Raw genomic sequence first — 21,762 nt, 5'->3', positions numbered from 1 at the left:
AGAGTACCTATATTATAGAAGAGTTCCAGAATTTTTATTGTATTATTGTGGAATCAGAGTATTCAGTATCTTCAGAGATTGGACAACAGCCCAATTCCCCAAAGTTTCACTACAACAGACCCTTTGTCTGAGAACTCATTACAAAGTTTATTATTAATTGCTCAGTGCTCTTACTCAGAGGTGTCAGTCATTCAGCTGAGGTATAGACACAATACCCAATGGCAGAGGTAACTAATTACAGCTCCCTCCCCTCTCTTGCCTCCAAACTGTCTGAAGTGAAGCAAGAACAGCCCACAAGCAAACTCACATTTGCCCACCTATGTGCCTGGTGGGTGGGCTTCAGCACACTGAGAAATTTTACTTGCCCATGCCAATGGTGAAAACCTACATCTTCGTGCAGAAAGCAACCAGCCAATAATCCATATTCTCCTTTTAGTTCCTTTGGATGAATTCAACTTGTTAGAAAAGGGCTTTTGGCTCTGATAAGCAGAGGAAATGGAAAAGCCCAGCTCTGCCTTTATCTGAGTTGCTTGTCTCAATTTGCGGTAGGTTTGAAACTAGTGAGTTGGTTTGGATAGCAGAGTGGTTGGCTTTTTCAGCTATGGCAGGTTTAGACTCAACTTGAGTGGGATTCAAGATGAGAACAGCTAGCAGAAATGAATGGTCAGATAAAAAGCTTTCTCTGGAGAGTTTCCAATACTGCCACCTATGCAAACTGAACTCTGGCACAAAATCTGGAAAAATAGTTGGCTTGGATTTGTCATGTTTCCTTTAGTACTGTGGGAAGCCTATAACTATAGCAAGTACTATTATCATCTCTGCTTTAAATATAGCATCTAGCCCAGCTTAGTTTTGTCTACAGTGATAAATGACAGCTCAAAATGTACATTTATACACCAATTTTGGCAAGGACATCTGTGTTAGATGTAAAGGATCCCATGTCATACCATACAGACGCTAATGAGCGATACTAGCACCAACACTCAGCTGGCATCCCTATCACAGTCAGCAGCTCCCAAAGCTAACAAAGTTATGACATACATTAGCCTATAGACCTCTCCACTTCTGATGTCTTCCCAGATAAATTAAGTAATTTTGTCCATTGAGCCTGATGCTCAAATAGTTGCATTTTCTTAATAACTGTTGCTATGTCTAATACTGTTTCTGCTCATTTTTCCCCCACATATACATCCTTGTGCAGCCTCCTTTCAGGCGATTCTCTTCAAAAAACAGTTGACAATATGGGAAGTGGCTTATTCCTTACCCAGTCAGAGCAGGGGCCTTACTCTATAAGCATTGTACCAACTAGTCTCTGGTTTGATCTTTTTTGGCAAGTCCAGTGATTTGTCAAGCAGAGGCTGCTTCATGCAATGTATCCCTGTAACACTGACATTAAGGGATGACTGATACCCTGCCTACTATAAGAAGTAGAGGTTGTCCCCTTTGCTGCTTTGTACATCTTATCCATAGTCTCCTGCGACCATGAGCTTTTGCTGCTTTGTACGTCTTATCCATAGTCTCCTGCGACCATGAGCTTTGTTACTTGAAGATAAAAGCTGTAGTAATACAAACGAGAAATTTTTAAGGTAATATAAAAGAACTAAAAGGGCCCGTGTTGGGAATGGGACGTGGCTATTCTGGGCTCTGTTGAGCACACCAAGCTTTTTTAAGTAGCAGAAAACGCACATCTGCTTTTCCCATGGAAACAGCAACAGAATAGGTAGTTACATGAATAAGTAAATGAGTAAGTGCTGTCTGCATGACAGCATGGATGAATGCGAAATGATATTTTAAAAAGGACACCGAAGTGTTCAAACACAGCATTAGAGAGCAATATTGCTGTGCTGCCACTGCTGGACCACCACTGTGGCCTGAAGATGAGCTGGAGAGAGGAGAATACAAAGCCATCCTCCCCTTAACACTCTGAATATAAGCACCATCAATATTATTTTATTAAAAGACTAGCCTGGGAACGATGGGAAATGAAAAATGCCTACAACAGAGGCACAATTTCCATCCCTTAAACCACACATTTCAAAATACATGTTTAAAATAGGCAGTTCCTACCCACACAAATCTAGCTCCAGAGTTAGATGAGTTTGAGACACAGGGGAAGTTGGAGGTTTTCAGTTCAGTCCACTATAACTTAGGGTATGTATCTAAGTGGATTTTGAGGCTATTGAGAAAGCAAGATACTATTTTTACAAAGAGGTTTGGTTCAAACACTCCCTCCCCAAGTTTAAATGTGAAGAACTGAATGCCAGCTTAGACTAGCAGCTCTTTGCATGTCACTGGTAGCATAAAAAGGGATCTGTTCCATAATCTTTCCCAGAATCATGCAGAAAGACTTAATATATCATTAAACCTCAAAAGTTTCCTGATGTGCATGTGCATGATGGTAAGAGTCTTAATTTATCAATATATTACTAAGTATTTCAATTTTTCCTGAAAATACACCATGAAAGTGATTACACATTACAAAATGTTCCCATCACCTTTTCAACAGCACAGTCATAGCCAACATTTTTATCCATGCTATCTTTGAATATGCAGAGCAAGGCTCACTAGTAGATTCTGGTGACTTTGTGCTGCTCTGGCACTGCAAGACTGTTAATAGCACCGTTATAGCACCTCTTCATTAATGGAGAAGAGAAAACAGCCAAAATACACTAGTAAACCCCTTGCTAAGATTATATTAAAAATACTAAACCTTGCCAAATAATGAAAAAATGCTCATTATTAATAGAAAAAGCAATCAAGAATGAATGATTAGACAGGCAATTGAATCAACTACAGAACTGCTCCAGTTTTAGACAAATCAATAATTATTTATCCACAACATAAATAATAACAATAGAAGAAACTTCTGGAGGTTAGCAGTTGGGCAACTATGATTTCTACCACAGCATCTGGCTAAAAGGTTATATTTCAGTAAGCACCATTTGATTTAGGACCCTAAGTCTCTTTTTTCTGACTGCATGAGGCACCTGAAGGCAGCGGCAGACACCTAAACACCTTAAAGATTCTGGGGCACAGGACCAAGTTAAGAGCTACTCTAGGCACTTAAAGATGCAAGCTGACACTGATTAAAAAGGCAACCTGTTTTTAAAACACTTACTGAAAGCGCATGTAATTTTTAAAGGCTCTCAGTGACTTGGAGAACTAAGTGATTCTTAGTACATCCAATGTATTTTAGTTTGTGTATTGCATGCATAAAGAAAAAGGCACTTAGTTCGTTCACCTCATCAGTATCTTGTGGTTTTCGTCGAAAGAACATGATTAAATTAGATCAGATGGGGAATTCAAAAGTAAACTTCAGGGAATGACAGGCATATAATTGTAGCTAAAAACTTATTCTAAATTTGGTGTGCAGCTTGTAAAACTTAACAGCTCCACTTACAAACTCAATCCCTATCAGAAGTTAGCATACCAATACCACAACAAAAACCTCCAGGTGGAAGACAGTAGAGAGGACGAGCCCTACATGCACAGCACTGGCTACACACAGGGACAGAGCATGATGCTACAGAGGTGGGAACTAGAGTCTGCAGCTTGTCATCTTCCCCATTGACAATACAGATAGAGCTGTATACTTCCACATACCCAGCTGCATCCTTTCCCAAGGGCAAACACAAGATAACAAAACCTGATCAATTCTTGGCTAACAAGACCTTTCAGCTGCTCACAACCAATATCCTGCAGCACCCCAAGTGCATTACAGCAAATGCAGAATATGAGTAGAAATAACATCTGTAACACCTACAGCAAAAGAAACCAAGACCATTTCCATTTACTAGCTCCTGCTTCACTCTCCAGTACGAGCTGGCTACTCACCTCATACATTGCTAGTCATCAGGATTCACAGATATTTTACAGCTCCTTAATTTGTAAAAAGCTCAGCGAGATGTGAAATGGGTCAAGGATTAATCAACTGCTTATACAGTAACCTTTCATCAGCCTCTCAACTTCACAGCTACTGTTATATATGATATATATGTACGTCTATTTGGCTTGCAGCAAAATAGGTCATCTTCAGTAAAAGGTACATTCTGAAATAGTTTTTGCCAAGTCAGCCGTTACATAGATTTCCACCCAAGATATCATTCTCATACTACTGTTCACTTTGAGTAGGATCTCAGGGAGACGACAATCCTGTTCATTATAGATGGTGGCCTCTACACTTCACTACCTGAGGCTTTTAGAAAGTGTGCTCAGCTAGATAGGAGAGAGGAGCACCACCACACCACCAGCCCTCTCTGGGCAGAGACACCAGGGGATACAACAGAGGCCACACTGAAACTCCTTAAATTCCATTAAAGTTATTGTCTGACAAAAAGACCAGCCTCCACATTGATGGATGATACTGACTCCAGCCCTATGCACTACCACAGGGATAAGGTGTTAAAAACTCCCAATTTGCCTTGACATCTTCTGCAGGTTTTGCACTGTCACTTATCTTTCAAGACACCATTCCCCATCTGGGCACAGCCAGGTATATGGTGCACAGGACAGGGGAAGGTCCAAGACCCCGGCTGTGTCCTACACCGCTCGGTCAGACAGGGAGTGGTGGCAGAGGTTCTCCCCTCGAGCATCCATGCAAAGGCAGCCACATCACCGTCTGCAGCACAGGCAGGAAATGACTGGAGCCTCCGGACTGAGACATGGGGCATTTCTGCCTGGTCTACAGTGGCAGTGCTTTCACAAGAGTCAATTATTCAGCCTGTGTATTTAAAGACTCAGTAAATAACTACTCAGGGGATGGTTTTTTCAAACATACTAATGATATTTTCATCAAAAGACCCTTTTTACAGAAATAGACGAAGGAGAAAAAATATTTATTCAGAGTGTGTTTTATGGAAGCTCCATTGGCTGGTGTTTTATGGTAAGTGATTACGGTGTTCTGGGGACAAACAGACCTGGTGGGCCAGACTTATTCCTGTTCTTGAACTAGCACAGGTGCAAGAGAAATAGCCTGTACCTTGTCTACTCAGACTCTGCTGAAGAAGGGGTTTTTCCCTCCAGTCTGCGTTAGAATAGCCCTTTAGTGCACAGACCCACTGGAGCATAACATTGTCTCTTCATTGTCATCGTGCCTCTTCCTTCTCCATCTCTTACTGAAGCTCACCAAAAAGACAGATTGGGAAACAGTGGGTTCACCCCCACACCCTCCACATTTTCTAAGCTGTCCAGTCACACAAATATTCAGCCCCCGTTTTGGAAGAACAACTTGCAGAAGATCCTGCAGACACATCTCCCTCCTTGGTTACATATTCTAGTCCCCAACAGAAGTACCTCTTACCAACACAACCAAGAAAAGTTTCCAAAAAAAGGAGGAGAATAAGGTTGTTCTAAGCAGCAGTAGGCCATAACCTTTCTTCTCATCTACAGAAGGGTTCCATCCCTAATTACTATTCCTATCTTTGGGCAGGAATTTTGGGTGGTCTCTCTTGTTGGAGCACTTTGGAAATTTCCCTCTAGCTCTGCAGTCAGCTGCTCTTAAGTCTGTCTGCAACAGCAGACAATGGGAAACAGCATGAAAGGATTGATCCAGTCAGGCTAGCGCTCAGAAAACTGTTCATACTGGGATCTCTCTCAGTTGCTCAGACAGCTTGAAATATTATTATTCTTCAGTGACTCATATGATGGCATATTGTCAGTAAGGCTGTGGCCTTTTGTACAGACCCACAAGTCCATGTTGTGCCTCTGTCCAAAGCAGGGAGAGATGCCACAACCACTGTTCCACATCTAATAAGCAAGCAGAGACACACTGCCAGTTGTGCAAAAAGCAACATTTGAACTGGCCAGCAACTCAGTCTGTTCTCAGGAAGACAGGCAGTCAAACAGCCTGATATTTGCAACAAGGCCTGAAAGCTGCAGAAATGGAAGAGATCCCTCCCCAGCCCCAATGCAACATTTTTTGTGGGTCCAAACACCTGAATTGAGCTGTGCTTTAGGATTGGAGACAAGACTCCTGCATTGTAATCCCCTACGAAGTAGGGGCTCCAAGAAAGTCAGATACCTATAGAAGTTTGTATGCACTGGAGCTCACATGCTGCTTGTGACCCATTCATTTTGGAAAGGGGATGCAGGTTTAACCTCCTGCAATTCCCTTTGTTACTCCAAGGACAGAAGTGCTCTCCTTCACTGTGACTCAGTCCAAGGGGGTGACCTTATTCAGTGATGAGCACCCCATCCCATAATAAGCCACAGAAGTCCCACCAAGGAGGAATAGCGGCTCAAGGAAAGTGAGATAACATGGGCCTGGCTTCATGGTTTGGCTTATCACACATGGCTGAGTGCTCAGAGCTTGGTAAGCTGCATGACTTTACAACGAAGGACCACAAATGTTTATATCATGCAGATATCCCAGCACTTGTGGATTAAAGTTGCAAGCATGGCAAGACTTCTCTGCTTTGCAAGTGTCCAACAATAGCAATACATCATGCAAGCCCTTCCCAGCTGACTTTTTTAGGGCATATTTAGACAAAGATGCCTCCAAATTGTCCATAACAAATCGATACTTTTCCAACAAGATGCTTCATTGTCCTGAAATCACTTATACCAGTAACAAATACCAGCCACAAAAAAACCCCACAGAAGCCAGTGGGCCTTGTAGTTCACCCTCCTTATTACATGACATGATCTTTATAATAGATTTATGAGTATATTAGCTAAGCTGAAGTAAGCTACTGTACAATGAGCACATGCTTTTTTGTTCAGCTCATTTGTTATGGGCCAGATTCAGCCTCACTACATCCAAGTGGGAAACCTTCTGACTACTTGATTTGATTTTGTCCTGTGATGTGAGTTGTTTTATGTACTCAAAAGTTGCAGGAGAAGACACACACATTCAGGTGACAGACAAATGACTAACAGATCCTTATAACTAGATGAAGATGGAAGAGTTACTATTGACTGTTTTATGCACTACAAAGCCCATTAAAGGAATTGAACATGAGGTAGCCTTCACTCCCATACGTACACTTTGCTATGTGGTTCTTGCATTTACAAACTTGCCTGGATTAATACATTGAGTGGAGTTAGCCTTCCCCTGGGAAACAATGCAAATCTGCTCAGAAAACCATTTCTGAGAAACGTAGACAAACAGTGGGCCAAAGTCTCTGCTGGCCCAACTCCACTGAAATCAGAGCAGCAGCAGCAGATAATTCAGCCATACATTCTTAGAGCATTACTGCTCAACAATCTCTCCCAGAGGGGAACAAAAAACAGAGAAACATTCTCATTAACAAGAAATTAGAGAAATTTATTTGATCAGAGATAGAAACACTCAACTCCTACCTCTCTATATAGAAGAGTTTCCCAAATGACGATCACTTCGGACTATGAAACCTCTGAACTTCAGAGGAACTAGGAAAGAGAAACAAACAAATGGAAGGGAGGTGCTGTTAAGGGGAAAGTAATTTATTGTTTCCCCTTAAAGCTAAAGTTTCTTTTTAGGAGACCAAAGTGATCATTCCTTCATTCAGCTTAAGCAAACAAAGCACCAGATCTAAACAAAGGTAAATAAAGTTCCATTAAGAAACTGCTTAACACACTCAAATTGGCATGACTAGATAATTGCAAGAAACAAAATGCTTTAAAATTAGTGCTGCCAATTAGGACACAACATCCTCTTAGTCAAAGTACAACAAATCACCATGTCAGTCCCAATAGTCTCTTTTGATACAAATCAAAAAGGGGGGCATGTATTCATCTCCCCTGCTCCAGCAGAGAAAATGGTGTCAGTCCCAGACAGGGAAGCAGGACATTCCCAGCACTACCATAAGCTTTTCCAATGGTTGTCTCATACCTCAAATGACTGATACCACAATATTGTAGCTAATCTACTCTTCCGTAATCAAGTCATGATATATCTCCTAGAGGAGAAAGTGTGTAATATTCAGCCAGGTAAAATTCCCAAGACCTGTAAACTACTCATGTCCCTTTCAAGTCCACTGGAGTAAATGTTCACAGCATCTAGTAGAAGCCAACCTGCCATTTCTGTAATGAAAAAGTAGGGGTGAGAAATAGGAAATATTCCAGCACCATCGCCTTCCTCTGTCCACACAGGGCTTGTCCAATCTTGACCCAGTATCTGCAAAACATCCAGCACCCTCTGAAGATATTCTTTACGTTAAAGAAAGTTAATACCTTACCAGTAGCACACTCCTAAGAGATGCTAGTAACAATGAGAAGAATTGGGATGCTTTAGTATGTATAAGAGGGCTAAAAGATATATTGAAGTTAAGTTAATTCTTACGTTTGCTGTCTCACCAGTAGCCAGAATATTCTCTCCCTTGGTGCAATCCACCAGATATGCTCAGACTGTGCATTGCTCCCACTTAAATAGCATCACACCTGCACAATGTGAGATACTTAACAGACCAGAGAATGTACCTGAGGCATCTCAGTTTCCAAGCTGCACAATGGCTTCCGGCTGTAGCCATCTGCAGTGCTGTAGCCTCAAGGTTTTGCTGGAAGACCCATGGATTATATCACAGATTTGAAGAACGAGGTGTCATCTTTCAAAGGAAAAGGCTCCAGACACAGATGCAACTGGAAACAGAATATCATCACGGGGAAGAAGTGTAGACTCAGAATATCCAAGACAAAAGATCTGAGCTAATTTCAGTCTAAATTAGTTCTGATTCCTTTGGTGCTTTTCAAAGCTTTTGCAACACTGACCTAAGTTTTTGGTACTGATGGGAAATTTTTATTATCAGTTTTTTCAGTGCTCATATTCAATTCCAGTTAAGATAATACACTTCTGAAAATCCCCCTTCCTTCAAGATGCTGCAAATTAGTGACTCAAAAAACCCAGACATCTAAAAAATGTACGCATCATCAGCTTTAGTGGTAGCTCAGCACTGCAAGAGATCATGGAACTTGCCTTTCTGTGGCTCCAAACGAGCACCTGACACCCACACCAGAGTGACTTTTGCCTCCCCCTCCATATTTGATGGGAAAGATCTCCCTTACCTCTTCTTTTTTGGCACAGAATCCCTGCCATAGTAAACAATCAGAACAGTCTCGCAGTGGTTATCAAGTTTATATAGAGAAAGATGACAGAACTCATAGTTCCCAACACCCACTACTCATTGTATTATCCTCCTCCTTCTGATTTAATGAGCATTTGTAACAACTCAGTCAGCTCATATTGAGACACACGCGCTGTTTCTCACTTTATTCAACAGCTCCTGTGAAGCGAGAAAGAAGTTTGACATGGAAAAATATCCACTTGTCAGTCCTTGCGTTTGTCAAGTGTTATGTGGGGTTTCATTATACACCTTGGAGGTAATTAGAATTAGAGGTTTGATTAATTTGCTAAATATGATCTACATAAGCAGTTCACTCACTCTCTTTTGAAAATTTTTCCTAAGCTCATATGTTTTTCCATCAAGAAATACTTGAAGGGCAAGTAGGCCAATCTATTCTGCTGGAATTATGAAGCAAAAATAGTTTTATTTGTACCTAAGATGAGGGAGGCAAGAGGTATTAAAATAAATGTTCTTAGGGGTTAAGATTTTTACTGCTAAGTATGTTTTTTCACATCCCAGTTGTGGGAAACAACAATTTGCCTCTTCTAGCAAGCAGTGAATTTCCAGCAATAGAATTCATCCACTACTTTTAGCTTCAAGCTAAGCCATCACTCAAACCCAAAGCTGGTTTTGCTCCACATCTGTCCAGATTTCTTGAGGAAGTCTCTCACCCCACAAAACTCATCTCTGCAATGCATCCGATACAATCCAATAGTTTTCTTCTCCATTTCAAAGTTGGGCGCACTTCTGTTTGGACAGAGGCTAATCAGGATGAGATTCATTCCTTAATTCAGAGTTAAGCTCTTCTGATGAGACCATCATGTATTTGTTCAGATTCAAAATACTCCCTATATCCTCTACCAGATGGGCAAATCACTTTCATCTGCTACAGCATCTTCTACTCCTGAGGAGCAACCTCCTGTGTTAAACAGAGGCAGAACTGAGCACTGAAATCAATTCACTAACCATTCTCCTGGCCAGATGGGATTTTTTTGTTTTGTTTTTTGGGGGGGTTGTTTGGGTTTTGTTTTTTTTTTTTTTTTTTTTTTTTTACACAAAGTAAAGCTCCCCTGGAGAGGCATTTCACAAAGTTTCACCCTGCTGAAGTCTTCTGTTATGACATGAGAACTGGAGACACCAAGATCTCCCAAATAAGATTTTATTCCAAGCCCATCCTATCTAGCAATGTAAGGTTTCAGCTGTTGTTCTGCTTTCTCCACAGAAGCAGAATTCAGCTCAAAAACTGTAAAATAAGGAAAGTTAGAATCCCAAGCCTTGTCTTTAATCTGGTACTGCAGTCTGTGGGTACGGCATTTGACATTACTAAGAACTGTCAAGCTAAATGCTGACCTCTTGGCCACATCTTACCACAACTGAAATCAAAGCTGCTGAGAGCTGATGCCAGTCTGGAAATTTCTCCCACTAAAGTTGATGTGGTTTCAGAGGCTCTAGCACTGGCTCTTCAAATTATTTTTTTTCCTATCGATTGCTTTGTTTCTCACATATGAAGCCAGATCATATCCTGGGGCACCCTGCAGTTTGGTATTTTTTAATAATTCTTACCCAAGGGTTTTGCAAGCAGATGGGCTAGAGAGAAACGGGTTCCTGAGAGCCAGATGAGATCATCCTGTATCATGTGAGAGCTCTCACCCTCCCAGATTCAGACCGATTAGAAGGCAGCTACCAGATAACGCCCTATAGACTTTGAGTGTACCCATCTTATGCAAGTGTATTATCACAACAGTTCTTCTCAGAAATGTGGGAATCTGGAACACTTACTCTTTTCTTGCACTCAGACTGTTGATACCTTGTTGAAAAAGGACGTGAGGAGAGACATGCTGCTCTGTGAGAGGAGGGGGTATAACAGCTGGATGGTATCCCTGCAAATCCAAACATTTAGGAACTGTGGTGGACAGCTTAATCCACCAAAGCCAGAAAAAAGTCATGATTGCCAGCGCATTTAGAAACCCAAGGCAGAGCTGTCAGGATGGTACAGAAGTCTCTGCCATCCTCATCCCTGCTTCATCAAGATCTGATGCAACTTGCTTTCAAATGTTAAGCTGCCTGTACCGTGATGGTGTAGAAAGCCACCCTGCAGCGGTCTAAAACAGCACTGGTCCTTTTCAGTGTCCCAGGCAGTAGAGCAACTTAGAATCATAGAATCATTAAGGTTGGAAAAGACCTCTAGGATCATCTAGTCCAACTGTCAACCCAACACCTCCCTGCCTACTAAACCATGTCCTGAAGTGCCACGTCTACACATTTTTTGAACTCCTCCAAGGATGGTGACTCCACCACCTCTCTGGGCAGCCTGGTCCAATGCTTGACCACCCTTTCAGTGAAGTAAAATTTCCTAATATCCAGTCTAAACCTCCCCTGACGCAACTTGAGGCCATTTCCTCTCGTCCTATCACTTGTTACTTGGGAGAAGAAACCAACACCCACCTCACTACACCCTCCTGTCAGGGCGTTGTAGAGAGCGATAAGGTCTCCCCTCAGCCTCCTTTTCTCCAGGCTGAACAACCCCAGTTCCCTCAGCCGATCTTCAGCCTTGTGCTCCAGAGCCTTCCCCAGCTTCATTGCCCTTCTCTGGACACGCTCCAGCACCTCAATGTCCACACAGCATTTGAGGTGCAGCTTCACCAGTGCTGAGTACAGGCTAGAAGAGCAAAACAGAGCTATTTATCCTGCCCACTCACCCACTGTCAAAGCTTTCTTTGCATGAAGTATAGCTAGGCAGCCACTTTGACAGCATTTACTGAAAAAGAATGCTATTTTCCTTTTAATTAAGAGTTAAGCATCAACCAGGGATTTATTGATACAAAGCTCCTGTAAATAAAGATTACATGTTTGGAATATGGCACAATTTGTCTACCATGAGTGCTACAAAAAGAAATAGGAGACCTGTATTTATTTAATGAATATGCCTGTAACATTCATTAAATACAATACAAATAATACAAAGAGCATAGCGTGGCAGACATGGACTCACGGAGTCAGCACAGCTACCAGTGGCAGTGAGAGTGCAGAAGCATGGACTTTAGCAAGGGAAATAACCCACTAGGTGGCCCAGGGATTTTGCATCATTCTTCTTGAAGCATGATCTATAGTCCTTCCCTGATTACTTATATATTAGCTAGATTGACACTGTTTGGACTTAACCCATACTAGTGACCACAGTATGGAACTGACCTTCTTAATATTTAGAAGAGCAAACCAAGTGTTTCCAAGAGCATTAAAAAAAATGGTGAACTTGTTCATACTACAAGCATATCTGTCTTCACTAACTCTCCCCAGGTTGTGTTCAGGAACATCCTCACATCCCATTAGCTTTAGAATCTAAAAATCAAAAGTGCAAGCTTCAGCTTGAATTGCAGCTTTTCCTCAGCTTGGACCATTTACAAAAAGCTCTCCCTGGTGGGGACTCCCAAATATCCTGAGTATGAGGTTACAGTTCATAGCTCAGTTGCTCCACATGTGTTGAGTAATATTCAGAACTCAAATTTGAAGTAAGAAAAATCAGGTATCAGAGACTTGATTATTTGATAATTATGCAGTTTTAGAACTGAGATTTCTTTAATGTTTTAAGCACCCAATAAAAAAGAGACAGTGTACTTACTATCTAGGTTAAAGAGAAAAAACATTTGGAGATTGGGGAAGAAAAACAAGAAGCTTAGAAATAGGACAAGGAGGGCTTTCTACAGAAAATGAAAGTGCTCAAGAGAAACACTGGCTGGCAGAAAGCAAGGAGAAATGCCTGGAAGAGCTGAACTACATGTGGATTTACCAGCCTCCTAAGACCATCCCTACTGGAAATTCACTGCTCATCTGCAAGAACAAGGGATTATTTGACCATAGCTGGATAGAAATCAAAATCCTCAGGAACATGTTCTAAAAAGCAAGACAACTTAGTTCTTGATATTTTTCTATTTTGCTCCTTACATAATGATAATGTTAGAAAAACTGGACCCACTGTGTCTCTGGACTACTTATTGAAAACAGAGACCATCCTGTAAGCGTTTGGAGCCACAGAAATGCTTGAAGCAACAGCTGGAATCATATTGAATGACAAATTAGGGAATAAACACCCTGATATATCAAAGTAAAGAGGAGAGCAGCATCCATGTGACATGCAGCAACAGCGCAAGGTCTCAGGCAAGGTCACTCGAAGGCTTGTAAAATGGGACAAAAGTGAAGATCTCATGACAGATGCACAGGTCAAGATGTAACCCTGGAAGCACAGCGGGAGGCAGAGGCTGGCTGTATTTGAAGAGACAGGGCTAGGAGAGGCTACAAGTGGTGTGGGGCTTGCCTTACACCAGCAAGTTTCTCACTGCTCCAGGGGAAATAGGAGAAACCCAGAATTTATTTTAAAGTGTCCCTAACTGGTCCTTTTATGAGGACCGTATGCTTTGTTAGAAAAATACAATCAGAATTTGTGTACTTTATACCAAAACAATAGTAAAGGCCTTTATACAGAAATGTTTAGATAAAAGTTTGTTAGTCTTACAGTCATAAGTGATGACTAAACCCAGATGAGGAGTTTTGGCAGAAAGAAGCAGCAAGGACCGAAGGAAGGCTTTTACCAAAAAGACAATAATAAGTGTTCTTGTTTGCTTTAGTTTAGTGGATAAGGCATTCAAGGATACTTGAAATCTTTATTCACTTCCCTGCTCTACTTTGCTGTGCCCTGCATGCCAGTCTCAACTACAGGATTGTTGATTCCAATACAGATCTTGCTATAAACTTCTAAAGCAGAACCTTAATTGAGGTGGTTTAGGATAAAGTTTTCATCAAAATAAGTATGTTCACAGGGAAGTTTTTTGTTGGGCAGGCTTCCTCCCAATAATACAGATTATCCTACTGAAACAAAGTCTCTGCAATGATGGTCACCCAGCAGCAAAACCAATTCTGTGCAAAGTGCAAATCATCTCATCCAAGAAATCATAGGAGATGATCTTCCTGGTCATACAAATCCAGATACCCCCTTTTCTCTATTTTAAACCATTGCTTAGAAGTAGAAAGTCATTAATATCTGGAACACAGCAGAAGTAGCAAGAATGGCTGTGAACTGTACAGTTATGTTTGCTGTGTCTTAGAGTGCATTATGTCTGCAACTCTGTACAGTTATTTTGTTTACTACTTTTGAATAATATTTCCAAAGTGTTCTTTTCTGGCAGGAAATTCATGATTTTCAGCTAGAGTTTGAGAAGTGTTTTCCTGAGAAGCTGAAGAAAAGTTGTCCTAATTCTTTTAGTTATAAAACTGTATTATACCTGATCTAAACAAAATCCTGGTGAAGCAAAATTCCTGATTTGAAATGCATATTGATAGAAGTCTGTAGTGTCCATTGTGGCGTATTTGGGTGAAGAATATGCTGCTGTTATACATGATTTTTGCGTGTGCATATTTGTTAGTTACATTTAGAAGACATTCCATACGTTCTCCACCATATTATCCACACATTTGAAGTCACTGTACAAGTACAGTCTCCTCAATGGTGCTGCAGGGCCAGGCTCTGCCAATGCTCTCTTCTAGAGACCCCTTGCACTGTATACCATCATCTCCAAATTAAACATAACCCCCAATAAAAAGCATTAGTTCTCCATGCTCGAGAAACATCCCTGCATAGACGGTCTCCTCTTCATTTCCTTACAAGCACTGGTAACAACTGTTCTGACAACTCCCCATTCACACCTGTACATATTAAATCAGCAGTTTTACCTATTTCTATACATCTTTGATAAGCCACTAAGATAATTCACATTTGTTGCTCTTATAACCTCAACATGTCCAAACAGCAATCATGTTAGATCTAACACAGTATCCACCCTCTGATTACAGCTAACAGCAGATTTGGGGGCACAGGGGAGGGCTGAGGAGAAGAGTGAGGCCACAGAAATACCTCCCACTATACCCTCCTGGCTTTTGGAGATCAGTGGTTTACAAACCCTTTATCACACTTGTAAATTGAGTTACACAGATAACACCTTAATGCTGCACATGTTGGATCCAGAAATACCCAGCATTAACGCCATGTCTTTTCACAGGCCACATAGCAGTTCTCGCTTGCACTTGTGGATGGGGTGAGGTGGAGGGGACCATTCTTTCTCTCTAACTTCAAGCACTCTCTTAATAAAATTCAGCATACAGGCTCTCTGCCTCCCAAGGGAGCCTCCCTCTTCCTCCTGAGGACATCTGTACATTGTGCAGCTTAATGCTCACGCACTGCTTCCAGACTTAGCCAGATCAACGTGCACGCAGAAACGCATAGCCACTCCCATTCGTAAGCACACCTAGTGTTGTTTGCCCACAAGAGTACATGCACGTGTGCATGCAGCACATACATCGCTCTCATCTATGCTCACTTCATTAAACTAACATTTTCCCTTTTATCTTCAGTTTTTACATCATTTTCTTGAGGGCTCCTCTTCCACCCCCCAAGTTTTCAAGGTTTCATGGTTTTAATGCTTTTAGTTTAAAAAAAGCATAGGAATTTCAAAACACCAAGTATTTCCACATGAAAAGCCCTCACTGTTGACCACCAAGATCTAACACTGAAGCACACAAAACCCGGATAAAAGCCACATTACAGATAACACAACATTCCCCCCAAGCCCTTAGGACTGTATTACTTGAAAAACTACAGCCTGCAACGTAACTAAAGACATTGGGGCGGGTGACTTTTTTTGTTGTGCATTTCAGACTTAAAATAACTTTTGCTTATGTTTATTTATAATGACATTCATAAGAACAGCATTGTGGATGTGTATAAATAGAACACTGACATAGCTGAAATAGTATCCAAGATCAAATAATAAAACCTGTGATATGGTTTCGAACGTACAGAGTTGATTTAAAGCTGCACAGCTCTGCACTCACACCATTTTCTGAGGCATGTATTAAGCATGCAGCTCTACAAACCCAATTTATCATTGCCTTAAAGTGCACAGTCTTAATTATGCTCCTGTCCAAAAATCTTATTACTAATGCTCCGAAATATATGCATACTGCAAATTAAAAAATTAAGAAAGGCTTGTATTTGGCTTTACATTTAATGTAGCTTTCTTCTGAAGAGTTAAATGGACTGTATTTAGTTTGCTTTCCTGTTTGTGTGTTTTTCTCTTAGCAACAAGGAGAAAAACAGTCTTTTTTAACTATAGGAAACCATAACTGTAAAATCATAAAAATTGGCATAGAAAATAGGATACTTGAAACTACCTATAACAAACCATTTACACTGTTTAAGCTACAAATTGCAAGTATTCCTTTAACTTTGAAGGAATGTAGTTTTGTGTAAATACAAACAAACATTTAGAATTCTATTTTATACAGAAACTTTCTTCCCAAAGAGCTTTACATGTGGAACCAATTCAAATCCCAGGAAACCCCTGAAGACTTTTGTTCATAGGAATATTTCCAACTCAGTGAGATTATTCATTTATTTAAAATTAGTCACCAGTTTATGTATTCGCAGAAGAGAGTCTACATGAAAGATTTCTTATATACCACTGAAATACAGACACCTCTAAAGCAAGATAAAGTTGTTCAGCAGCTCTATACCACAGAAGGCACCAAGAAATAAAGCCATCACATTTGAAAAAGCATTCAAGGAAGAGACAGAAAGGCAGAATGTAACAGACTAAGTTAAAACTTGACCAGCACTGGACTTGATATCATTTCTGTACACAAAAAACATACCACAGGGTATTTAGCAATATGTTCACAAGTCTAAACCTTGCCTCTGCATCTCGTGAAAAATCTAGCCTCTGCCAGAGATGGTTTATCCTAATGTAGCAAACCCCAGAGGAGAGTGCCCCTGGTTTGAGCACCATTAGCATCACCTGCAAGAGATGAGATCTTGCACAGCAAAACTCAAAGAGAGCTGGAGGGGAACATAACCCAAAATTTCACAGCCTCCAGGCTGTAAAATTTCTACTGACTAACTGGACTGGCTAACTTTTACTAAAGGAAAAGTATTAACATACAGCTGACAAAAAACCCAGACTGTTATCATCCTGTAAATCTTAGGCTGAGAATGACTGCCATGGCCTGTTAGGCATGTCCCACACAGCCTTAAGGTCTTGCAAATACCTCCCCACAGATTGGTGTGATGAGCAGCTCCAAGCCAGTGAGCAGCCCTGCTCTCTGCTTTTCACAAAAATATTCCAAACACAAATATTTGTTGTCAGTAAAACACTAAGAAAAACATGTTCAACTTTACACCTTTCAGCATGGTTTGGAAATTAATGACCCATGAGTTGGCAGCACACCTTCTCCTTCCTTGGGTTTGGAATAACTCAAGTAAACTACGATAGCAAAGTGCAAAGCAGGATTTAAACAAGAGACTTCTCAAAGTGTTGAGGTCTTCAGCAAATTCCTTTTTCTTAATCTCCATTACTGTATAACTAGCTGCTGTTTGTGAGTTTTCTGTGGCAGGAGGAAGCTAGCTCTTATCAGGTGGGGGAAATCAAGGGTCAGAACAAGAGCTGGGCACTGCTTAAGCCTCCCTCAGGTTTTCTTTCCTCCATCATCATGCTAATCTCAGCCTGAATATTGCCCACAGGTAAAAGCCAAGCCTCCCTGCAGTTAGGAGAACAAAAAGGCAAAAGAGATTATGATCTTAAAACAAGATGGGGGAAGCAGGTGTTATTTGCTGCAATGCTTCTGAGGGTCAGCACGACTCTAGCAGGACTAGTCATATGCTAAGTGATCTAGCTGACAGCAGGGATGGCATCATCCCTCCCCCTTTTTCTGTGCAATGCCAGGTATAGTGGGCAGTGTCAAACTTCAGCAGGCTCTTTGAACATTGCAGTATCACCAGTGCTTGTGTCGCTCTTAAGTACCTACATTGATCAAGACCTAAGGCTGCAAGCTAGGTCTGTATACTCAGCATTAAACTGCACAAGGCAAGCCCTCCAGCATTTAAAGGTATACCTGCAGAAGTTACTTGTAGAGCCAGAAAGGCTGAGACAAGCAGGTGCATCTACTGTCCCAGGCTTAGTAGTCAGATGTGTTTAACTATTTGTGCACCATGTAACACACATTGGCTGTGTCCACCAAGTATTATTCACACTGACAACTGCTTGCTCTGGGCTGACCCAGAATCCCCGGGAGCTTAGCGCTAAACTCAAGCTAATTGCTAAACTCAAGCTAATAACCCTGCAGCTTTTGACCCACTCAGCAAGTTAAAACTGCATCTGATACACTGCAGATCTTCCCCAGCACACCCTCCAAAGGCACAGTTGTGGCTCACTACATTGCATTCCCACCAGAGCTGCCACACAAGTGATCTGGTGGCACCCAAAGATGCTAACACTGCTCCTGGGTAGCGTCTTATCAAAAAGGCTCCTTTTTGGTAGGAATTGTTGAACGATATCTTCCTCTGACAGCATATGCCAGCTTTATCTAAGCAGTTCTGCAGACTGAACTATACTAGCAGTCTTGGTGGAGAGACATTACTGTAGAAATGCGTTTCCTTTCAGCAAGCTCAATGTCTCTTGTCCAATTTCAAAGTGGAATTAGTTGCTTTCATTCTGGATTTTCATTTTAATCAAGCCCACAATTAAACTGTTTGTAGATTTGAGCTGTACACACTTATTGGAAGTGACAGGCTCTGAATGACTGTCATGCCTCCAAGCTTGTTAGATAATTATGCTCACTGCAGTCCTGCTACATCCAGTGGAGCTTGAAACCAAGTCTCACCAGTTCCTATGACCTAAAGGACGCTTGCACTGTGTTTGGGCAAGACCAAAACGGTCAATGGTACCTGTGAAGATCAAGGGGACATCAGTAGACAGGATCAGCTGATCCACAATGGTGGAGCTGACATTTACTGGAGGGGTTTTGAACAACCACCCGACTGCATCTTTTGTTAATACAAAATAAAGCCTAGATCCTTGTTAATATACTGCTGCCCATGGTACACTCCCACAGAGCAGCTGCAGCAGCTGGGTATAGCCCATTTGGAAACCAGCTCTACCTCATTCCCTCTAATGCATCCTGGAAATGATCCCATCAAGGAAGAATTCAAGACAGAGGCAAAGAGGTGGCTGCACAAGAACAGGGTCTGTAGGCTTCAGCCACAGCCACAATCTCTTTGTGGTCAGTTTTGGAACCTACAGAATAGGGGGAATGTGATGGAAATCCTGAATGCCCTATGAAAGCATCATCACTTGATATAATGGAAAATGATACAAGACAGCCTCAGGGGTGCTGGGGCTCTTACCATTCCAAGCTTTGCATGCAGTAGGACTGTATGTACAAACCTCTGTGTCAACAGGAATATAGCTAAATTAGTCCTTAAATTAGTTAAATAGTCTGAGGTCCTTACATAGTAAAGCCAAAAGCAGTTTAAGGAAAAGTTCTGAGCCAAAAGTATTATGTTTGGACAGACTGACAGAGCACCAATATAACTATACTGGTGACAATTAAACCTCTTCATTACAAAAATGTAAGTTGTAAGTACATGCAGGAGCACCCTTTTTAGCACGAAACATGAAACTTTAAAAATAAACTGTTTACATATATATATTAGATATCTGAAAGAAAACTGGCAGAATGAATCAGGGAGGTGGTTTGAAAAATGCTTCCAGGACTTGCCATTAGCAAGGCTGACAGCATTTTGGTTTCTTAAATGACTGCACAGAGAGCTTTGAAGAAATAAAGAACACTGTAAAAACACTTCACATAGCAAAGTAAACACTCCACCCTAATAGGAAGTCTCCCTTCCCTCTTCAAATCAGATATTTTGTTATGTTTTCAAGCCTGAATTTCAAATCCAGCCTCAGAAGTCCCAGTTTGATGGCTATTAGAAAAAAAAAACCACACAGTACCACGCAGTGAGGCACCTTATTCCAGGCAGTGCCCTCACAAAAAATTAAAGTCAGAACTCTGGGTTTATGTTTGATTTCCTGTGAGACATATCTTGATGTAAGGTACACAGGAAAATTCAGACTCTTAAGCTAATTATAAACAGCAACTTAAAAGCCATTAAGAACTCCAAACTGAAAACAAAGCTTCAAAAGTCAGCATCAGACTTTGGGTGATTTTAATCCTTTGGGTTTTGTGACAAGCTCAAGCCAATACTATACATGATCAGCTGCTTTTAATGTTTGATGCAAAACACATCAATTCTAATCAACAAAGTCCCATCAACTTATTCCAGCCCCTTTGGATTCCTCTATTTTATATTAAAAGAAACTTATGCTTGATATGCCATATTTCTCTTCCCTGAGCTGCTGGTGAAATGCCACGGAAGCTGTTTACCTTCATCCCATTGAACATTTTCTAGCGCTGTTTAACCCCTTTTGCACATTTCCACCTAGCATTGTACCTACCATTTACTTTCACTGTGAGGCTCACACCAGGTCTTGTGGCTCACTTGCCTGTTCAAACCCAGAATTAAATGCACTAAAGTGAGAGGTGAGGACCCATTTACAAGTGCAATAGCAATAGATTGTTTTCCCCCCAGAAGTAGTCAAGAGAAATCACTTTAGGATGAATACTGCGGTGACAAGGAACAACACACGCTTGTAACAGTCAGATAGCTTCCTTGCCTCGAATATTAGCCATGTCTAGAGGAGAACATGAGCCAAACCATTTGGAGGTTCAAAAAGCACTCAATTTGAACATTTTTTCCATTTGTCCATTTGGAATAGGCCAGATTACTTCTGGCTTGTAAAGTGTGAGAAAGTTCCTTCTCGAAGCTTTTCCAAAAAAGAATAGGAGCAAAAAGCACCTTCACTCAAAAGTGTTTCCAGTATATTACAGCAATAGTTTGCAGAGGCTGTGAAAAACTGGATGAGCGTTAGTTCTCCTACAAGCAGGATCAAACTCTGGCTTTTCTGAAATGAGTCCATCCTCAATCACAATTGGTTTTCGCCCAGTGAGTTTATTCCACACTTTCAGTAACCAGCTTCATGCATGTTTGAAATTGCAATCCTGAAAGTTTCAGAAACTTAAAAGAAAGTAGGAAGAAGTGACTTTCCACTGTTTTAGGTAGTAGACCAGTATGAGTTGCCTGAACATTAGGATAACAAATCACCAGTACACCACTTACAAATAATATTTATCTACTGAAGTTGTGTCTGCTGCAAAGTCAACAATTTTGAGCAGTTTAAAAAAGGCACTGAATTATAGAGTGGAAGTGCTTAAACACACAGCTTTATCTGCAAGGAATTTGCATGACAGTTTTGCTCTTTTATCAAGAGCTGGCAAATGAGGAATTAACATGGTTTTATGATCCTGGCAGAGTGGGTTGTGGCTGATGTGACCATTTAAGGCTTGATCCAAACACTTACAAACTTTTGCCATTTACTGACTCCATTCAGTCTACTCAGACATTTACATCTAGTTTTGCAAGAGTGGTCCCATCAGCCCTGGTCCCAGTAGGACTGATTTGTTTTGGTGACTAAACACCCAGAGACAGCCAAGTGCTAATACTTTGGATGTGGGGAAACATTTTATTGCAGGACTGGCATCAGTACCCTCTTCAGAGCGCTCAGAGTACAGGGCATAGCCAGGGCAAAATGAAGTAGAAAATGCTGTTTCTATGCGAGTATCACTAGGAGTACTGGAGGGCACCCAGATCTTATTTTCTTAGCCCAAAACCAACACAAAGCTCTATGGCAGATAGAGAGGACACTGACTTCTAAAATAAGATTTGAGGTCTGTTCCTGGTCTGTCACCTACCTTATGACCTAGGACAAGTTACCTTTTCTCC

At 41.2% G+C, this 21,762-nt stretch overlaps 1 long non-coding RNA gene across 1 annotated transcript in view; it reads left to right on the top strand.

Moving 5' to 3' along the window:
* The window catches only part of LOC140657282 (uncharacterized), a 57,600-nt gene that overhangs the window by 1,911 nt on the left and 33,927 nt on the right, over window positions 1-21,762 (top strand). The window lies entirely within an intron of this gene.

This window comes from Ciconia boyciana, chromosome 10 (assembly GCF_034638445.1).
Source record: "Ciconia boyciana chromosome 10, ASM3463844v1, whole genome shotgun sequence".
Lineage (NCBI taxonomy): Eukaryota > Metazoa > Chordata > Aves > Ciconiiformes > Ciconiidae > Ciconia > Ciconia boyciana.
This window is presented reverse-complemented; position numbering and strand designations above follow the sequence as displayed.